This window comes from Bombyx mandarina, chromosome 04, assembly GCF_030267445.1.
Source record: "Bombyx mandarina strain Sakado chromosome 04, ASM3026744v2".
Classification (NCBI taxonomy): domain Eukaryota; kingdom Metazoa; phylum Arthropoda; class Insecta; order Lepidoptera; family Bombycidae; genus Bombyx; species Bombyx mandarina.
The window spans coordinates 3,853,279-3,860,979 of record NC_143211.1 but is presented as its reverse complement, the minus strand read 5'-3'; positions in this window follow the sequence as shown (position 1 = coordinate 3,860,979).

Below are 7,701 nucleotides of genomic sequence, written 5' to 3'. Positions count from 1 at the left end.
ACAGAATTTGTTTAGTACCAGACTGAATCCGTCCAAAAAGAGGAATCGTGAATTGAATCCCTCCTTGTCCCGCTCCAGATAGCGTATCTATAAGTGATTGTAGTTAACGTTTACTTTACATTGCTCTTTATTAGGATAGAGAGCATCATGAAGGCTTATCATTCCCGATCCTGTGTACAGAATGGAAAGCAGTCAACGTTGCCCCAAACACGTCATTTCGGATCCTCCCGATCCACTAACGATGCTTTTAGGTACCTCAAGCACCGGTCGTCGTTCTCGTCGAACCCGTCGCTCGCGACGAAGGGCTCGACGAGTAAATTAACCCTCAGACACAGCCCACTGAGTTTCTCGCCGTATCTTCTCAGTGGGTCGCGTTTCCGATCCGGTGGTAGATTCTGCGAAGCACGGCTCCTGCTAGGGTTCGTGTTAGCCACGTCGTCAGGTTTGAGCCCCGTGAGCTCAACCACTAGTTAAGGCGACGCTGATATAGCCTCTCAGGGCTATCAGCTTAGGTAGGAAAAAAAAAGAAGGCTTAGGAGAGGTTACTTTGATGACTTGTGACGACAAAGTGGAAAAAGACTTCTAGACTGATGTAGTGGAAGATGCTTTTCACATTATGATGAAGTGTGCGCGGAACGATGATTTGAGACAACAATTATTTGCAAAATATACAGATTTTCGACAAGTTGGAGGTGTAAATTGCGTATTAGCCTTTCCGGAATCCGAAATGGCTAAGTCACTTTATAAAATAGTTTTGGTGGGCATTCAAAGACGATAAAAGTTTCAGATATTTTGTTACTCTCTTTTGTTGCACAATGGAGTGGCATATTCACTAGGTGAATAAACTCCTTCCAGGCTGTGTCATAGGTTTAATAGACAGGTCAGATGAAAACTGTGCTGGATTACCCTAATAATGTACCAAAAAAAATAATTGTACTGCTAAATAATTGGGCGTGTAACGCAGAAATATATTTAGAAATTTCGATCGCTGTGTGTCAAGCTATCAAACGAAAGAAGCAATGTATCACTATCCAATCGAACGCCACGCTACCAATAATTTCAATTGCATCGTCAGAGGATGTGAAAAACGCCGTCATCACGAGCGGTTCTCGTTCGAAAAATACCCGTGGTAATAGTGTTTGTTCGTCGATTTCGTCTGTTTTTGATTGTAACTCGATTTGCTTTTTGTTCGAGTCACACAAAAGCCTGTAAATTTCGTTAGGTACCGCCGGTCGTGGTCTGGTACGTCGCGTCGTGATACGGTTTTTGGGTGATACACGATTTCACCGTGTAACATCAATTATGACGTCATTAGAACTAATATTTAGGGACAGGTTCGTATCGGTTCAGCCCTAACGGCAGTCTCTTTGCTTTTGTTTGTGTATTTTAATTTATTAAATTTTGTTTATTGTATTAGAAGAATTTGTAGTACAACTTGTAGAACAAGTACTTGGTACAGACTTGGAACAGAAGTACTTGGTAGTACATGAATAAAAATATCTAATTGTGATTGAACGTTTTGTATTAGTTAGCCTATACTAATAAACCGCTTTTAATCGAAAACCCAAACGAAACATCTTTCCTTTTACAATAAAAATGGGAAAACGATCGATTAATTCGGACCAGACTAGCGCCAAACACGAGACAAGAAACCGAGTGAACGTCCCATGTAATTTATTTTAAATTAAGATCGTAAAAGGAGAAAAAAAAAACGGAAATCAGTGACTATAAAGTCGGGTCCGATTGTCACATCCGGAGCGAGGCGACATGACCGACGGACCTGACAAGATTGAGTATGAGTAGGCTATTGAAGGTTCCGTGCAAAATCTATATCTATCTCCATATAAATCTCTTATTTTTTTTAAGGTAACTTCGGTATATTTATAAAAAGTAGCCTCAAAGGGCTATTCTGGGTTCACCCTGACTGGCAGGCAAGCTCGCAGGCCTCGGTCTAAAAGTTTGCTAGCATCCGCCCTTGCAAACAGCAGTGCTTCGCGGAATCTACACTTGGGATGTATCATTTTGAAATTTTGGGTATTCTCAATAAAAACTCATGCTCTGTTATAATATAAAGCGCTGATCTCGACTCACAGTCTACGCAACCAGTACTGCTGCTCCCGTCTTTGATCCGGTGTTCGTTAGCGCGGACAGGAGAAGGCCATTCGGATGTTCGATAATCCTAATCTCACGAATTTTTCAAGCCTCTTGATCTAAAGAGAGACATTGGTTCTCTTTGTGTTTTAAATCGCATGTTCCATGGCAAGGCATTGTGTCAGATGTTCTCCTTATCTTCATTATACTATCGTAGGATCTGCCGCTGGAGCAGGGCCTATTCCTACTTCCTGGAATGACTATGTCATCCACAATGCGTTTTAAGAAGTATTTTTTTCCACTTACCGTCGCATTATGAGATTCTCTTGTTCAAATGAGATTTTAAATGAGTCCTCAGCGGTAGTTAGTTGCTTGGCCTGTGTATGTGGCATTGGTAATGTATAAAAATGTATCATAGAACACAAATTAGATCTCAAAACCATTTGGTTGATTAGTGTTTTAAAACCTCTCATGTCATTATCACATATAATTATCGATTGTTGATTGGGGGCAGAATGAACTAGTACATTTAAACCTCTGGCTCATTTAAAAGAATTAGCCAATTAAATTATTATTCATTCTATGATGATGCTGAAAACAAGGCCAATTTCACAAAAGCGACATCCCAATGTCCCACCTACTTCATCCTTAAAATCCAGATATTGCTTTAAAACCAAAGATAAAATAGATTTTCTTTTTAATTTTGGCTGCCAAATCGAGCATATCCGATCTAATGGATGATCTGAATAATATACATGGCGAAGTAGTCGCTTTTTTATTTTTAGTTAAGTAAATGCGATTTATTTCGTTTTTATTGTCACTAATTGTGTTTGCATGAGCGCTCAATTCCAAGCTAAAGACAATAAATAATAATATGGAATATTCTAAAATTGGATAAACAATAATACAAGACTTATTATTTTAGACAGTATTTTTGAATTAAATAAAACTAAACTGGTCTTTTTTCTCAACGACAGAGAGGTTCAATCAATCTATGAAAAAAAAAACATTTTAAAAAAAATAAACTAAAAAGGTTTTATATAAATTTAACAAAAAAAAAAACTATACGCTTAACGTGATATCCGATGTTTTATTCGAAATATACCTATAAAGGTGAAGTTGATACCAATGGATGTAACAAACGGTAAGCGATAGCACTGACACAGTCAATCAATCGTGCCTTTGTCTTGGGTATTCACGTACCGATTTGGGTAGCACTAATTTGACGTTTTGGACCCTAAAGCTCATCTCGTGTTAACCGCAAACGAACGCTAATCGACATCGAAGGATCGTAACTTATAATTTCACGACTGGTTCCGCAGCACAGCCTGTCATTTGCATGTAGGAAACGGGCTATTCCTTACGATTTACAATATCACGCCAAACTATGGTATTTATCGACTATTCCAGTATAGAGGAAATTTGTTTTGACGTTTTCAAATTTGATCGAGGTAAATTGTGATTTCTTGGAGAGATTTTTTTTCTTAGTGGAAATGCTTCTTGTGCTTTTTAGTGAAATAAGCTGATGGTTAATGACTATAGCTGGACAATCGAGGACCTAGTTTTATAGAATTTCGGTATTTTTCGGTAGGCAGCGGCTTGGCTGTGCCCCTGGCATTGCTGATGTCCATGGGCGACTTTGACCACTCACCATCAAGTGGGCCGTATACCCGTTTGCCTCCTACAAGGGCAATAAAAAAGAGTGCTGTGCTTAAATCACAGTGTGAGAAAAAAAATCAGTGGACGAACAGTGAATCTTCTAACGCCATTAAATAATGTAGATTGCTTCATTCAAAGCGACATCAATGAAATTCAGACATATATATAGTTGCCGCGCAATTAAAATTTAATATTAATTGCATAAAATTGCAACGAACGCGCCCTTTTTAAAAGAATTCCTTTGAACTAATTCCGCAGTAATAAGTATTATACATTCATAAAACATATTTGTCATTTAATTCCACAACGTTCGTGTGGTTATAATCTATCGTTTCATCATTGTAATAATAAAATCAGATCAGTTTTTATGACATCCGCATCAAAAGTCAATTACCGTTATTGCAATAACTGCGAACGGTGACCGGCGGAAGCGCGTAATTTTTCCTAACACGTCCGTTTCCTGTCGGGACAGAAATACGAAAATATTTAATTTGAGATACGAAAAAAAAAAAAAAAATTAAAAAAAAAAAAACGTATTCCCCCTAACTGAATTTACACGAATCGGCCACTAACGACAGTAAAATAACAATTACGACGACACAGATCTTTATCTACGTAATAAGGTGCGCGTACAAATTTCATGTTGGCACGTAATTGCGGCGGGCAGTTTTATTGTGTTATTTACACAAATAAAAACGTTTATTTTTACATTTTCCCAAAATTAAATATCGGCCAATTTCGTGTCTGGAGCAAGAGAATTACGTTGTTAGTTATAATTTCGTGTGATTTCGGGCGGCAACGTAAGCGGACTGTTAATATTTTATTTTGTTAGTTAGTTTGGTATAAGTGCTCGTGTGTAATTACACGTGGGAGTTTGTTTTTCGGTAATCAGTTCTTTATAATTTGCAATCCGTTTTACGAACAATTATTCACGTGAAGTCACCGTGATGTTTGTGTGGTCCATTAAATAGCTGAATTAGAACTTGATTTAGTTTTTTGTTTGTTAAACAACTCCTACTATACTAGCCGGCTATTGGGTAGCTTTGAATAGTTCAATATTATTGAGAACATCAATGAGAACCACAGTCCTACCTATGTAGGTAATGAGAGCTTCTCACCCTGAGCTGAATATAGAACAAGCTTGAAAATTTTACATATATTGTCTCAAAACATAATGAATAGTAAGTAGCAAATAGAGGATGAAGATGTCCAATAATCAGGCTAAAGTAGGAAATGACAGTTGTACTTCATTGGATTACATCTCAGAATGGAGTAAAAGCCTAGAAATTATATGTATTGATGTAGGTAGAATAGTACCTACATACTCCATGAAAAAGTTAAGAGTGGTCTGTGCAAAGATCCTGTAACATAAGTATAAAAAGTTAATATGATTGGTTCCGTTCGACTTATTCGATGTCCATATTTAATTCAAGCAACATTATTCGGTAGTATTGTTGATTTTGGGTAATATTTTGATTAAGCTGTTTTGGCATATCAATGCGATGGTCATGCCCTTTGAATTCACCGCACTGGGATGCCTAATCAAATTTCTCCATTTACAAGGTTTATTCAGCACGTTCCACTGCTTTTTTTGTTTTCTAGACCAATAACCGAGCAAACGGCTTCTGATGTTGAATGGCCACTGAACCACATAAAAATTGTGAATAACGCGTTGATGATAATAAATAACTGGGAACAAATCACACACGGTCGTCCGGTTCTAATTTAGGATTCCCTGTCTTACGGGTACTAGAGACTGACATAGATGGTCATATAGGTTTTTTAAATAAATACATATATAAATAATAAACACCCAGACAGTAAAAAAACTTGATCATCACACTTATATTTACCCGATATGATAATCGAATCCACGATCATATCGCAACGCTCAGAGGCACTTCTGCACCACCAAGTCAATTAACTTGAAATCTATGCTTCAAATGCATTATGATTCCAGCATATCATGATTCTGCATATCATATAAGCATATCATATAAGCATATCATATAAGCATATCATATCAGCATATCATCATTCAATAGCATCTATCACCTACTCCGACTGGGTTCCCACCCGGTCCGGGGTAGGGCGCCGGCTGTGAGCGGCAGGAGTTTTTAGTGAGGTTCAACTCCCACATACCCCAACCACCGTGCGGGTGGGGATCCGGCGATTTTCTCCTGTGGAAAAAAAAAAAAAAAAATCACCTATATATAACATGTATTTGACAAATATGCGACATGTGTATGATAGAATTTTGGAAAGGAAAAAAGTATTTGCCTACTTGTCTAAGTAGTTGCGACGCAATTATTCAGTCAAATTCACATTAAAAATCACGGTTTGGATTATTTATGAGCTGCCTTTCTTTACATGGTAATTTTCTTTTGTATGCTCTTACGAAATTACTTTGTAAACGTTATTGTGTTTAGAACAACAATCCGTAAACATATTTTGTATCATTATACTATTGTAATTTAGGATTCTGCGCCAAATGTTGTTTTAATGGTCTTAATTATGATACATTGGGCCCGTGAGAGTTAATTGTTTCGGTAATGGCGGATCGTTGCGTTTCGTTGTTCTTTGTTATTGTCCTCAGATTTTTTTTAATTTATTTGTTCTATTTTTTGAAGAGTTTGAATTATTTATTACTGAAAATCAAGATAATCGAGAAAATATCCAGAACTCTTCAAGACCAAACAATCATGATAAGAATCCCTTAAGTAATAGGGTTTATAAAGCTATTGTAAATGTATTCTAGAAAAAACTTACAGGATTTTAGAATGTTTGTGGGGTGTCTGGGAAATAACATTTATTTTTCTGTAAGGGTGGTCCAAGTTAATTTTTGAAACGTGCTTAATTGAGGGATTAGAAAAGAGCAACAAATAAGAGGTACTAAAAAAAGTTAAGGACTTATTTTCAGGATACGGTAACGCGAAAGGTTATTATGGGATTACTTAAATACCAATATGCTTTGTTTGGATTTCCTTGAAAAGTACAAGGTTTCGAGGATAAAATAATAATTGTATGTTTTATGTTTGGATTATGGCTATCAACAAACAGCACAGAAAACGGTTTGATAAATCAGAGTTTTCTTAATTTTTAACCTAAAAAATATTATAGTAGAAATTCAATCCATTTAATTTTACTCCATTATTTTATAATAGTCACGAATGAAATCTGAAAAATAGAATTGTGGTAAGATTAATGGGAATTACGGAAAAAAATAACAAGTTATCTTTCACTGTCAGTTGAGAACACGTTTAAGATTATAATATCGTAATTGGAATCACATAAAATTTATAATCCCCTGAGTATTAATATGTCTTACAAAGCTATGCCGCTAACTAAGTTGCAGGCGGTTTGAGAGTCTAGATCGGTTTATAGCCTTAGGTGCAATTAGAGGGAAGATACCGACGATTCACAAATAAACGCTACCTCGAGGGCTAAGCTCGCAACGTTTCATAGCATTTAATTGAGGCCCTAATGTTCGTCTATAAATTATTTATTACAAGAGAAACATGCACTAGGTAAAGTTTCTAATTTATACCTATATATACAAAAATGAATTGCTGTTCGTTAGTCTCGCTAAAACTCGAGAACAGCTGAACCGATTAGGTTAATTTCGGTCTTGAATTATTTGTGGAAGTCCAAAGAAGGTTTAAAAGGTAGATAAATATGAAAACGCTCGGAATTAAATTAAAATAACAATTTTGTTTTTCCTTTGATGTGTGGGGACGGATTTCTTTTGTTTGTTTTAAGTTTATTTTATACAAAAGTTTAGTTTTTTTATTTATCGATTGAGGCACTACGAAGTCTGCCGGGTCAGCTAGTTTTAATAATTATTCAGCTAAATTAACTTTCAACTCATAGTACATACTAGATATATTACTATTGTTAATGTTGTAGTTATAACTTTAAAAATGAGTAAAGAAAGAGATTATTGCTTTTTAG